Source organism: Bos grunniens, chromosome 17, assembly GCF_055505025.1.
Source record: "Bos grunniens cultivar Pamir isolate PY7600 chromosome 17, Bosgru_T2T1.0, whole genome shotgun sequence".
Taxonomy (NCBI): Eukaryota; Metazoa; Chordata; class Mammalia; order Artiodactyla; family Bovidae; genus Bos; species Bos grunniens.
The window spans coordinates 51,959,063-51,973,273 of record NC_141181.1 but is presented as its reverse complement, the minus strand read 5'-3'; the positions used below and the strand labels follow the sequence as shown (position 1 = coordinate 51,973,273).

At 46.1% G+C, this 14,211-nt stretch overlaps 1 long non-coding RNA gene across 2 annotated transcripts in view; it reads left to right on the top strand.

Annotated features, from left to right (window-relative positions):
- Positions 1–13,918, top strand: part of LOC147355336 (uncharacterized) — a 66,199-nt gene extending 52,281 nt beyond the window's left edge. The window contains exon 2 of one of the 2 annotated variants that reach the window (XR_015144435.1): positions 11,330–13,918. This is a non-coding gene — a long non-coding RNA (uncharacterized LOC147355336). Of the gene's footprint in view, positions 1–6,809; positions 6,879–11,329 lie in introns of those variants that run through there. The other variant, XR_015144434.1, reaches the window with a different exon arrangement.
- The last annotated feature ends 293 nt before the right edge of the window (positions 13,919–14,211 follow it).

Sequence of the window (14,211 nt, the reverse complement as noted above, 5' to 3'; positions counted from 1 at the left end):
TCCACATACCAAGCAGTATTTCCTGATACTCGTTTCATCCCATGGGGTCTGTCTAGACCCCAGGATTACTGAGAATCAAGAGACAACCCTGAATTTTTTTTTTTTTTTTAGCCTTCCCTTAAAAACCGCACGGTCTTCCCACATTCTCCTGTGGTCCCTTCAATTCTGGCTCCTTTCTGTAAGTGGAGGGAGAACCTTCTAAAGAAAAGTCATTGGATTTTGGGTTTGTTTTTTTTTTTTTTGGTTTGATTGTCGTTCCCTTCTCAGAAAGCATTTGAAATTGACTCTAACTCTCAAGTGTGTTTTGAGTTGAGTTCAACTTTTAACGTTCCGTGAAAATTTGGATTTAATTAGTTTCTCTTGAGTTCTGAAATCGTGTGATACTTTTATTTTCTGTTTCCTGGACTGCAGCCTTGCCACATTCGTGGAAAAACTGAAGGGGGGAATATTTTCTCGTAAGAATGAATGTGAAATGGATTGAAATTGTTGCTTGAGGGGAAATGACTGATTTCTGGCCTCCAGGCCAGGCCCGCAAGACAGGGCGCTCTGACTCCACGGCACGCTGCCGGTGAATTGGACTGGAAACACTTGGACCCTAAAGTGGAACTTGTCACATGGTCTGATGGAGCCGACACTGGCAGTCCCTTCCATGGGTTTGTTGCCGTGGAGACGCAGCCTGTGAGCTTGGGAGAATGTGGCTAGGTTCCACCTGGGATGCCAGGGGTGTGTTTGCTATTGTTGTTCAGTTGCTAAGTCGTGTCTGACTTCTCCTGACCCCATGGACTGCAGCACACCAGGCTTCCCTGTCCTGCTATCTCCCAGAGTTTGCTCTAATTTGTATCCATTGAGTCAGTGATACTATCTAACCATCTCATCCTCTGCTGCAGGCTTCTTCTTTTGCCTTCAATCTTTCCCAGCATCAGGGTCTTTTCTGATGAGTCAGCTCTCCGCATCAAAGTGTTGGAGCTTCAGCTTCAGCATCAGTCCATCCAGTGAATATTCAGAGTTGACTTCCTTTCAGTTTGACTGGTTGGAAGCCCTTGCATTGTTTTTGCTATTGTTTCTGTACAAATTACCACAAACCGAATGGCTTAAAACAACATGAATTTATCATCTTACATTTCTGGAGGTCAAAAGATCAAAACTGGGTCTCATGGGGCTAAAATCAAGGTGTCAGCAGGGCTGTGTCCCTTCTGGAGGCACTAGGGGAGAACCCATCCCTGACGCTTTGGCATTTGGAGGCTGCCCACATTCCCCAGCTCGTGGCCACATCACTTTAAATTCCGCTTCTGTCCACACAGCTCCTTCTGTGACTCTGGGCCTTCCTTTCCTCTTATAAAAAGTCTTGTGATTACATGGGCCCATCCAGATAATCCAAGGGCTTCCCTGGTAATTCAGTTGGTAATGAATCCGCCTGCAATGCAGGAGACCCCGGTCCAATTCCTGGGTCAGGAAGATCCGCTGGAGACAGGATAGGCTACCCACTCCAGTATTCTGGCCTAGAGAATTCCATGGACTGTATAGTCCATGGGGTCACAAAGAGTCAGACATGACTGAGCAACTTTCACTTTCACTTTTCCCTTTCATCCAGATAATCCAGGAACGTCTCGCCGTCTCAGGGTTCTTAACTGAATCACAATCAAATCACATCTTTGCTGTGTAAGGTTACATATTCTCAGGTTCTGGGTATTAGGTTGCAGACATCTTCGGGGTCCATTAGTCAGCCTTCCCCACGATGCTTGTCACTGCCTAGGGTTGAGACATCCCAGGAAGTGCTATCAGCATTAGGAAATGGGCCTTTCCTGGTCCCAAATCCAATTCACAGCCTCATTTTTTTAAAAGTATTTCTTTATTTTATTTGGTTGTGCTGAGTCTTAGCTGCAGCTGTGGGATCTTTGATTTTCATTGTGGCAGGTGGGATCTTTAGTCATGGCATGTGAGATATAGTTCCCTGAGCAGGAATCAAACCCAGACCCTCTCCATTGGGAGTGTGGAGTCTTAGCCACTGGATTGCTAGGGAAGTCCCTGCAGTCTTATTTCTAGGGTGAGTATAAGAGCTATCTGTTGGGACAGCAGTGATCCTTGAGGACATTTCCATAGCATTCCTGGAAGAGAGGAAGCTGGCTATGCCCAGATCCCGGAGCATTTCCTGGAGAAGGCCCCCAGGGTCTTTGGAGGTTTAGAGACCACAAATTGAATCCCCACTTAGTCAATTCGCCAGAATGGCTTTGAACTTCAGCTTCTTCAAGACCTGGGTGAAAAGCTCTGTCTCTCAGAGTCCTTGTGTGGATTAATGGAGATGAGTGTGAACATAATAAAGCACTCTGCATATGGAACATGGTCGTGATATCACTATCGAAGAATGATTATAATTGAAAAATGGAAAAAATTGGTCTGTATTACACCCTTCATTATGAAATGCAGAAATAATCAACCTTTTAGATTCTAGTTAAAAAACAAAAGCAAGCAAATCTCCTTAAGAGCCAGTTAGCCTGGTGGGAAAACCCAAGGATTCTCTACTTCTTTTAGGCCCTAATGGTGTTGACCACCTTTGTACAACTTTGCTTGTATAGGATAGATTTTCAGTGCCTGTGGGGTCAGTTTGAAAATGGTATGGAAAGTTGGGTGGGACATTTCCCCTTGACTCTGTGGCAGTCATGACATCTCAACTCCAGGCAAAGATCTGAACCTCAATGATTGGTTTATTTGGCCTGCCTACTTTTCTATTCACTACTTTTATCTCCTTTCTCCAAAATCTATCTACCTGGAGACCAGGTGGCTTAGGAAGAAAGCATTGTATTGTTTAGACATCCCTGTGGTCAAATCCCGTCCCTATTATTTGCTGTGTGATTTTGGGCCAGTTACTTAACGTTTCTGATCTTCTGAGTTCTAACTTATAGAAAATGAGAACCAGCAGGAAAGTGCTAATTGGTGCTCCTAAGATATGGAAGGTGGCCAGTGAGCGCTAGTTTCCCTCTGTCCTGGTGGGTGGTATTCCCTTATTCAGCATAATCTCACCAGATTTGAGTCGTAGTGGTCTGAGAAACTGAGTCCTGTTTTAAATCCTGGGGGTATATGTTTCTATCCTGGCTTTAATCCCAAATGGTTACATATTCTTGGACGAGCCATTAGCCTCTCTAGGCTTCAGTCTTCCTATCTGTAGAATGAGAACCAAACTGCCATTCTGCCTGTCTTATTCAGCTCAGGCTGCTATAACAAAATACCACAGATTTAAACAATAGACATTTGCCTCTCACAGTTCTGGAGGCTATAAGTTCAAGATCAAGGGGCTGGCAGATTCCATGTCTGGTGAGGACCTGATTCTTGGCTTGTAGACAACTGCTTTCTCGCTGTGTGCTCATATGGTCTGCACTTGAGGGTTTGAGGAAGAGAGGGTAAGAACAAGGGAGAAAAAGGAGAATGGGAAAGAGAGAGAATGATTTTGTTTCCTTTTTATACGGCCACTAATCCCCTCATGAGGGCCCCACCCTCATCTAACCCTAATGGTCTTCCAGAGGCCCCACCTCCAAATACCATCACATCGATTTTAGGTGAACCCATTCAACCCGTACTATTCATTTCATAAGGGGCCACAAGAAAATATTCATTGGAAGAACTGATGCTGAAGCTCCAATACTTTGGCTACCTTATATGAAGAGCCAACTCATTGGAAAAGACTGATGCTGGGAAAGATTGAGGGCAAAAGGAGAAGGGGGTGACAGGATGAGATGGTTGGATGGCATCATTGACTAAACGGACATTAGTCTGAACAAACTCTGGGGGATAGTGAAGGACAGGGAAACCTGGCTTACTGAAGCCCATGGAGTCAAAGAGTCAGACATGGCTTAAGCAACTGAACAACTATACTAACTACAAGAAAATAAGGCATGGCTTTTGGAAAATAAAGTATAATGGAAAACCCACTGTTGAAGCAAAGAAAAGGATCAGTTTCCTAAAGCATTCAGGATACCCACGCATTATACATTTTCTAACAGCATTCATTTTTGCTGGAATGGAAATGAAATATATTGCTTTTAATTATCAACTCAAATATCCATCGTCCATCCATCGGTGATGCACACCTATCAAGCAGCCTGGGGAGTGTGCCAGCTCCTCAGGGAGTGTGAAGACCCTAACCATTCACACCCCCGGCCTCCACTTCTGCGGCCAGGCTCCCTTCTGCAGAGACAAGTGATCATCAGGGTGTTCTGGGCTGGGAGCCTGACCAAGGAGGAGAAAAGGTGGCCGGTCAGCTGGTTCACCTCACTTGGCTCCAAGAAGCAGGCACCAGAGTGACCAGCTTCTGTGGGACGATCCATCCCCGAGGTCACCGAGTGGATCCACACTGACTGCGTGGTCCTGGAGCGTCTTTTAACAGAGCAAGAATGGGGAAGAGGAAACTGGACACAGTGATGGGCTGAGCCAAGAGCGTGCTGACTTGGGAGGGTACCACCAAGGGGTACAGAACAAACTAGAAGCTGGCAGCTGCCACGATGCTGCCATGGCTGCAAGCAGGCTGTCCTGGTGACATACCCTTGGGATCCGACACAGATGGATTGTGGATGTCCTGGGAATGGGGGGCAGTTTGGGGCTTCTGTTTGAGTTTTTAAAAAATAGAACAAAAAAGTACACTAGCTTTGCTTGCGGAATCATCACAAGTTGGTTATGCTGACAGGAATGGGATCCCAGAATAGGAACCAGCTGGAGATTCATATGGAGAAAAACAAAGATCCGGATGATTTTTTTTTTTTTTTTTGCCTGCTGGCACGTTAGCAAAACAAACAAGCAAACAAAGGGGGGGTGGTGGGAAATGCTTCAGTGCGCTATTGAGGAATAGAAACTACAATGCATGTGGAGTCAAAGGGACCAGCTTTGCCCTTCCTGATTAGAAAGAACTGCAAGAGTCCTGACAACTAGGAATATGGGCTTCCGTCTGTCAAACCCAAGGGAAAAAGCATCTGTGATGCCATCAAATGGCAGGGTGGTGGGGCCAAGCAGAAAGGCGGTAAGTGGGTTCCATCATGGCGGGCATCATTTCAGTGACTTAGGGCTATTTCTGACCACAGAGAGGGTAGCCACCCCTGGCTGCACAGAGGCTGTATTCTGGGGGTTCCCGTAGACACTTTACACCTCTCTCCTCCATTGGAACCTCCCTTTCCTGCCCAGTCCAGCGCTTGAATTCACAGCAGTGAACCTGGCCTGAGGCAGAAGTGGGTGGGTGGTGGTCCTTGATTTCTGGGATGTCAAGTTAGAAGAAAGAAGGGTGAAGACAGGAACAGTGGTGGGAGTGCTACCCTTGGGGGCTTGTAGATTTTTTTATGCACTCTCTCTGGCATTGGAAGGACTTCAGACTGTTTCAAATTATCTATGAATATATTTCCCTTTGGATTGTCAGGCAGCCAGGCAGAGAAGTGGAAGATGCCTCCTCAGCCAGCACAGCCCCTCCAGGAAAATCGCTGCCAGACGCAGGGAACTTGGCTCCAGGTTGGGTCTTAACAGCCAAGGCTCGGGCTTAAGCATCTGAAATGAGGGTTCTGATAGCAACCAGGTGGACTGGGAGGGGGACCAAAAAAGCCAGCACCCACCAAACACCAAACCTGAGCAGACATCTGGTCCCAGGAAGGCCCCAGAAAAGAAACCCTAGTATTTGATGAAATCATCCTACCATAGGAAAGATGGGGAACTTTACCTTCAAGAAGGAAAACACTTTTGAAAAAAAGACTTACTGCAGGAATAGGAAATGAATTGTAGAAAGCCTCTGTCTTGGGTTGACAACAGTGGCTTGCGGGATCTTAGTTCCCTGACCAGGGATCACACCTGTGCCCCCTGCAGTGGAAGACCTAACCACTGGACCACAGGGGATTCTGAAGGACGTATGATCCTAAAATAAGGTCAACATGATGTGGCACTGGATTGTAATGAAATGGAGTGGGCAGAAACAGTAAAGGAACTGGGTGTGTCTGAAAAGATCGTGAGGGAATTAACAATACACCCAAAGGATGGACACTGACTCTGGAAGCATCGGGAAACAATGGAAACTGTAGAAAACTCAGTCAGTGATGTTCAGGAAAAGGGAGGAAGCTGGTGGTTGTTGGCCAAGATCCATGCTCCCCACCTCTTCCATGGGAACAAACAAAACCTTTATTACTCTGTCTTCCTGGATCCCTGTGCACTTTTTGGGGGGCAGGCACTGGCCCCTCCAAGACCCAAAGAGGTGGATCTTGGTTGATGTAAGTCAACCACAGGGGTGTCATCCCCCTTTGCCAATGATTGTCTTAAGCCTGGTCCTGGGTGCCCCGCTGGCCAGTGACTCATGAGGTGGTCTCCGCAGGGAAAAGGTGGACAAGCTGGAGGCACATGGAAAGGCTCGCCCCTCTCTTCTACTGGACGTCACCTTGTCTGCATGTGATGCCGGGAACCATGTCCTCCAACTAGCCACCAAAGATGGTGGAGAAGAGAGGGAAGAACTTGGCTCCAGGCGCTGTGTCACCGATTAAGCAAACCTGGGACTATCTACCTCCCACCTTCTTATTAGTAGACCACAGAGGTTCTGATTGTTTAAGTCTCTGGTAGGGGGATTTCCTGCTCCCTGTTGCTAAAGACACCCATCTAGATAAGTTCGAGGAGCTCCCCTAAGTGCAGAAGGAAAGAACACATGCAGAAAAGGTGATGAGATATGAATGACAGAAAAGTGACTCAGGCGGGGAGTGATGGCTGGTCCTGAGGGAGAAACCAGAGTAAAACCCAGAAGACTCAATACAGACTGAGAAGACACCAGTCTGCAAACTGATGATGACATTCTGTTGTAGGTCAAGGTCTTGGACAGATCCACAGTCAGAGGACAGCGACACATCGGGAAAAGGACAGAGGACATGGACAGAAGCCACAGAAAAATGCTGTTCAGATGGCCCGTGTGCTTGTGAAAAGATTCCCAGCCTCCTTCAAAGTAAGAGAAAGGCAAAAATGGAACCAAGATTGTGATGTCATTTCCATCAAGTTGGTAGGGACCGGAAGTAAGAAAGCATCCTTTTGGCTGGCTGGCTGGCAGGGATGCTCCTATATTACTGGTGGGAATGTAATGGGTCTTCAACCACACATGGGGGCGGGCAGATTGTTATCATTTGTCAACATGATAAAAGCACATATCCCTCCTGGGAATTTATCCCACAGAGACATGCACCAGTGGGAAATGGTGCTTAAATAGATAAATGATAGATAAAGCTGCACAGGGCAGTTTACCTCTAATACCTAATAGCAGGATACTGGCAACAACTTCAAGTCCATTCATAAAGGACCGGTTGCATAAATTACACTCCATTAAAAACTAGACAATTGTCTGTATACTAGTGTGGGTAGGTCTCCCAGATAGATATTTAGAAAGCAAGATGTGAATAGCACACTGCCATTTGTGAAAAAGCGTTTCCTTGGTAGCTCAGATGGTAAAGATACTGGCTGCAACGCAGGAAACTCAGGTTCAATCCCTGGGTCAGGAAGATCCCCTGGAGAAAGGAATGGCAACCCACTCCAGTACTCTTGCCTGGAGAATCCCATGGACAGACCACGGGGTCACAAAAAGTTGGACATGACTGAGCAACTAACACTTTCACTCTATCTGTGGAAAAGGTGGAGAAAAGGAACACACACACACACGTATTCATATTTGTTTGTTGTTGTGGACTCCAAATTCATATGTTGAAGTCTAACCCCCAGTGTGACTGTATTTGGAGAAAGGACCTTTAAGGAGATAATTTAAGTGAAAGCAGATCCTGAGAGTGGGGCTCAATCCAATATGGCTGATGTCCTTATAAGAAGAGGAAGACGCCAGGGGTGCACGTGCATAGAGAGGGGCCATGGGTGGGCACAGGAGAAGAAGGCTGTCTTCAAGCCAAGGAGAAGGACTTCAGGAGAAACCAACCCTGCCCGCAGGGTTTTGGTCTCAGACTTTAGCCTCCAGAATTGTGAGGGAACACATTTTTGTTATTTAAGGCACCCATTCTGTGACGTTTTATTATGACCCTTAGAAGACACTTGTATGAGCATGGAAAAGCTTTAGAAAGATGCCAAAGAAGCTACTAACAGAGGGTACCTTGTGAGGAGGGGGACTGGGGGGTTAAGAAAAGAGGAGTAATTTCTCACTGTATATCCTTCTATGCTCCCTTTCATATTAAAAACAGTTACAAGTAAAAAAAATACCCACTAGGAACCAATTAAATTTTTCTTAATATGATAAAGATGATTTATCATAAGCTTGACAACTAGTATCATATTAAATGGTGAAGCCATAAAGGCATTCCCATTAAAAATCAGGAGCAAGACAGGAATGCCTGGTAGCACAGCATTATTGAAAGTTCTGGATGGGCCAAGTAAGCCAATGCAATAAGACATGAATATTAGAAAGGGGATCCAGTGATGGAAAGGAAGACACATGTATCATTATTTGCAGATGATAGTCTTTATTACTATTATCATTTTTCAATATGGTGGCTGCAATGCATCTTTTATATATTTTTGTGATTTAGAACAATTTTAAAGGGGATCTTCTGTCATTCATTAATAAGCACAGACATAGGGAGGTGAATATAGGCAACATTTAAACTTAGGCAGCTATGAATCATATTTTTATATGTTAACTGCAATAATCCTTATTTGGGGGAATTTTAGACAGTGATTTAAGGAGACCATATTTATTTAAAAAGAATGTTGGCGTTAAAGGGCAAATTCACAGGAGGCTGGGCCGTGAGATTAGTGGGAGGAGGCCTTTACTTGACAGCTTGCCCATGAATTTCTCCCACCTCTAAGAGGCTTTCAACAAGCTGGAACCTGAGTATTATATGCTAGGTAATTGGCTGTAATTAATTCCACAACCTTGGGCCCCTCACAGGATTGCCTTGCCAAATGAAAGCAAAACACGCTGAAGCAAACTCTTCCCTCCACCTAACTTCACTGAGTGGGACTAGAGCCCTCTGACAGTGGGGCTCCCACTGCCAAAAACCCACTGCAGACTGTGTAATAAAATGCCCTCGCTAGGGAAGCCCTGGCCCAGGAAGGGAGGCTGACGCTGCTCTTCACGATTGCTGTGTTCTTGATCCCACGGGCCCAGCCACAGCCATGTAAGCCACACTGGGGCCCAGTTGGCCAAACCATTTTCATACTGTCTTTACTTTGCTCCCAGTAGAACAAAGCAGTAGCCTGAGGGCTTTGTTCCAGGTACGGATTCTCATGAGCTGCGAGGAGAGTGTGGCAGTGGAGGTTGGGTAAGGAGTGAGGTTGGGTGGATGTCTCAGTTCTAGTTGCTCAACTCCTGTGTCCCAGCCTTACCTGATCAGCCTCCCAAGATGCTGATCTCAAAAGATGGCAGTCAAGTTCCCCTATAGAGACTTCCCTCGTGGTCCAGTGGTTAAGAATCTGCCTTGCAATGCAGTGGACACGGTCAGAGAACAAAGATCCCATATGCCTCGGAGCAACTAAGTCTGTGTGCTGCAAGTACTGAGCCCTCACACTTTGGAGTCTGTGCAACACAACTAGAGGGTCTGGGCAGCTCAATGAAAGATCTTACATGCCACAACTAGACCCAGTGCAGCTAAATGCATAAATATAAAAAAGGTGCCCCATAATCTGTTCTACTCACTGTAGTCAGAATAATCTTTCAGAAACATAAATGGCATCATCCTCTGTTTAAAATCTCCCACTGGCTTTCCTTTGCTTTTAGTATCATGTCCATGGTCTTCTCTATGGTCTCCAAAGCTCTCCCTGATCTGCGCTTGTCTGTCTCTTCAAGTTTATCTTGCATCACTCACTTTAGCCCACTGACCTTGGTATTCCGTAAGTGCAGAATGCTTGTCCCTTCATGTTCTGTTCCCTTCATCCAGAAGTTCTCCTAGGGTTCTACAGAGCTTTCTGTTTCTCATCAGAAAATCTCATCTCTGACCTTCTCCACTAACTTCTCCATCTGAGTTCTCCACTAACGGCAGACCGCTCCGCACTTCTGTATGATTTATTGGTTTGCGTGTTTATTTCCTGTCTCCCAACCCCATCCCAAAGAGGCCTCTCCCATGAGAGCAGGGTCTTTGTCTTGATCACTGCTATGCTTCACACAGAGTAGGAAATAAAAAGACATGCTTAATTATTTTAACTGATTAAGAAAGAAATAGATGGACAAGGACTTCGTTTATGTATCAGTATAAGATCCAAACCCATGGGTTTACTAGGCAGGTAATTGAACTTCAGGTTTCTCATGCAAATATGCCCTTACCCCAAGGAGTAATTGACTTCAGGCTTCTCCTGCAAACATCCCCTTACCCCAAGGAGATCTAATTTTTAATTTGCAATTTTGGTTTTTTCTTTGAAAGAAGTCCTCGCTAACATCCTTCGGTCACCCCCAAGGCAATACTCGTGACATTTTCTCAGTCATTGGCAGACAGAGCTGTGGGGTGTGCTTGTTCTAGCTGAGGGCAAACAGGGCCATTCTGTCTTCTTGTCTCACCTCATGCTGTAAATAAGTATCCTTTTTGCAGTCTCTCTCTCTTTTTTGTTGCATTCTTGTGCTTTTTATAGGCAACTGCTATTTAAAATGGCCCCGTGTGTAGTCCTAACGCATTATTTAGTGTTCCTGAGTGCAAGAGGCTGTGATGCACCTTAAGCAGAAAATACCTGTCTTATGTAAACTTCATTCAGACGTGAGTGACAGCGCTGTCGGCTGTGCGTCCAGGGGTAATGAATCCGTAATATATAGTAATCAAATCATCTTTAAACAGAAACAAAAATCGATGCTTCCTCGTTGTGGTGTTGCAAAAAGACTCTCAGGAGTCCCTTACAGCAAGGAGATCAAACCAGTCCATCCTAAAGGAAATCAACCCTGAATATTCTTTGGATATGATGCTGAAGCTGAAGCTCCAATACTTTGACCATCTGATGCAAAGAATTGACTCTTTGGAAAAGACCCTGATGCTGGGAAAGACTGAAGGCAAAAGGAGAAGGAGGCGGCAGAGGATGAGATGGTTAGATAGCATCACCAACTCAATGGACATGAATCTGAGCAAACTCTGGGAGACAGTGGAGGACAGAGGAGGCCGGCCTGTGGCAGTCCGTGGGGTTGCAGAGTTGGACGGCTTAGCGACTGAACAACAGCAACATATAAAACCAGTTTATGCTTCGACTGGTTGATGAAAATGTTGTGACCAGAGGCTTGCAGAAACCCAACCCCAGATCCTCCCATAGGCGCAGTAGTTTGGTACTTGCTAATTCTGTGTTTGTGATGACTTGATAGAACAGAACTTCCAGGAATAATGACAATCAACTGTTTTTCTTTCATGCCCCAATTGAATTACAGGTTCTCTGTGAGCCCGAACTGCAGTTTCTTCGGCTTCAGGATGCCCAAGTGCAGGGTCAAGTTCAAGGGTCTAGTGCTCAGTAAGCACCGTTACTGACTATGGGGTAGCGCCTTGGGCCGCACGGGTGCCCACAATCTCTGGGCAAACCTGTCAGAGTTGAGACTCCAAGGCTGTGTGTGGTTTGGTTTCTGGAATGGACTGGAACATTCCATGTCTGCGAGTGGCCCTTCTTCCTGCAGCAATCTTGCGTCATTCTCCCCCCTGAGAGGGAAGTGATTACACAGCATACCTGTGGCTGATGCTGGGCTGTTAAGAGCCCCGTAAAACTAAGGTAAAACTGAGGCATAACTTGCCTGTTAGGCCACGCGCCTGAATGACTCTTTGCAAACATTTGCTGCGGGCTGATTAAGAGAAATATCCTTACTGTTTTGAATCAAATTCCTGTTAAAAGCAGAGGCTCAAGTTTCTTTCCCTTGGTTTCTCCCTGCCCCTGGCCCCTGGTCGCTTGTTAAACACTCCTCCCCACTCCCCTCCCCCACACAGCCTGCCTGGGGGCCACATCCTTTTTTACAGGACTTCAGTGGCTCCTAAGGGCTTACATTCTCTCTCTTGCTTGCTGTAGGCTGCTGGGGGAGGGGGTCTGGGAGGGAACAGAGGCCCAGAGGACTCACTGGGGCCACGAAACCAGTGAACACAGGCTTGGCTTCTCTGTTGTCCACCCAGCTGGGGATGCCAGGTCAGCTTGTTTATAAGCGGAGGTTGACTGACTACAACCTTCTTTCTAGTGGGAGGGAGCCAGGGGGCTTAACAAAAGCTAGGGGGAGACTTGGAGGCGGTGGAGTTGGAGGAGGAGGAGGGAGGTGGGGAAGGCTCATTCTGGGAGCTGGAGTTTCCCCTGGATCTTGGGGGGAAGGACCTGTGCTTTCCACTTGTGTGTAGGTATGTGCGTGTACACACGTGGGTGTGTATGCCCCTATGTGCATAGATGTGCACATGAGTGTGTGCATTCAGTGTGTGATTGTGTGTGTGCCCTGCTTAAGTGAATGTGGGCATGCCTGTATCTGGGTGTGTGCACGAGTGCATCCACACTCTATGCATGTGTGCGTGCCTGTGCACTCCAGGGTGTGCGTGTGTGTGTATGTGCATCGACATGCATGTCGATGTTATGTGTGTGCTTATGAGTGCAGAGGTGTGCAATGGGCACATGTGTATCTTCAGTGTGCGTGCCTGTATGGTGTGCACTCCTGTGTGTGGGTATGCATGTCCATACATGCGTATGTGTGTGTGTGTGTGTCTGCGTTTTGAGCGTGTTGCTGGGGGTGAGCTGGCTTGGGCAGCAGCTCTTTGGCGCTGTGGGAGAGAAAGGGTGTGGTGGATCCAGGAGTTCAGCCACAGAAAAGAAAGTTGATAACCAAAGAATTTTGTTTGGATTCTTACGGGCAGGGAGGAAAAGCGCCCCTTACTGTAGACTCTGCCTTCCTAATATAAAACAGAGACCAAGGGGTCCAGTTTTGTAAAAAGTGGGCTGGCCAAGGCCTATGCAAGAGACCATTTTCCCAGTAACTAAAGTCATAAAGAAACACAGAATGAGTTCCAGGCCTTTTTCTCCCAAGACTCTCCTTTCCCTCCAGAGGCTCCGAGCCCTGTGCTGTGGTGCGGCCGGTCATTCGTTTGCAAAGTCAACTCTGATGGACAGCTGCTGGCCACTCAGACTAATGTCAGACCCAGTGAGCCTCCGTGAGTGATAAGCCTTATTTGCTATGTCTGTTTGTCTAGACTCCACTTAAGAATCCTTTGGGAAGATAATTTGTGAGAGACTGGGGAAATTTGAATATGGACTGGGTATTAGACGCTCTTAGGGAATTTTAAAAAATATTTATATATTTGTTTATTTGGCTGCATTGAGTCTTAGTTGCGGCCTGAGAACTCTTAGTTGTGACATGTGGGATCTAGTTCCCTGACTAGGGATGGAACCTGGGCTGAGTTCATTGGGAATGCTGAGTCTTAGCCCCTGGGCCTCTAGGGAAATCACCGTATTGGGGAATTATATTAATTTAGTTATATATGATAAAGGAACTTCAGATATGTGGGAGAATCCTCTTATTCTTCTTGGAGATACATGGCACAGTATTTACTTGAAGTGCCATGTAATTTATCTATAATTTACTTTTTTTTAAATTTTATTTTATTTTTAAACTTTACAATATTGTATTAGTTTTGCCAAATATCGAAATGAATCCGCCACAGGTATACCTGTGTTCCCCATCCTGAACCCTCCTCCCTCCTCCCTCCCCAAACCCTCCCTCTGGGTCGTCCCAGTGCATCAGCCCCAAGCATCCAGTATCGTGCATCGAACCTGGAGGAAATCAGACACCGAAGAGACCAGCAAACAGAAGAAGCTATAATTTACTTTTAAGTGGTTTAGCGAGATAGAGAGAGGGCAAAATGTTAACAATTGTTAACTTTGGGTAATAGATGTATTTCTGTTTCTCTTTGTGCTTGAGAATGTCAACAGTAAAAGAAAAAAATTAATGCTTTTGGAGAACACTACTTAAAAAATAAATCTAACATGTTGCATGAAAAAAAAATTCTTTGATGTTTTCTAAAGCAGAGCTTTAGGATCAGAGAAGCTTCTTGTCTTTCCTGGTGCCAACCTGGAGTTGAGGCAGGTGGCAGGAATCAGCTTTGAGAACTGGATTGGTCCTGTGGGGACAGTGTGGGCAGCAGGCACTGCCTGGCTTCCTGATCTCTTCTACCCAAACACATCCCAAATGTTGAGTTAGGAGAGCAGTTGACCTTGACATTCAACACAGGCTATGGCCTCTTCCGTATGTCTGGGAACCATTTCTCCGTAGAGTACAATATCACTCTGCTTCAGAAG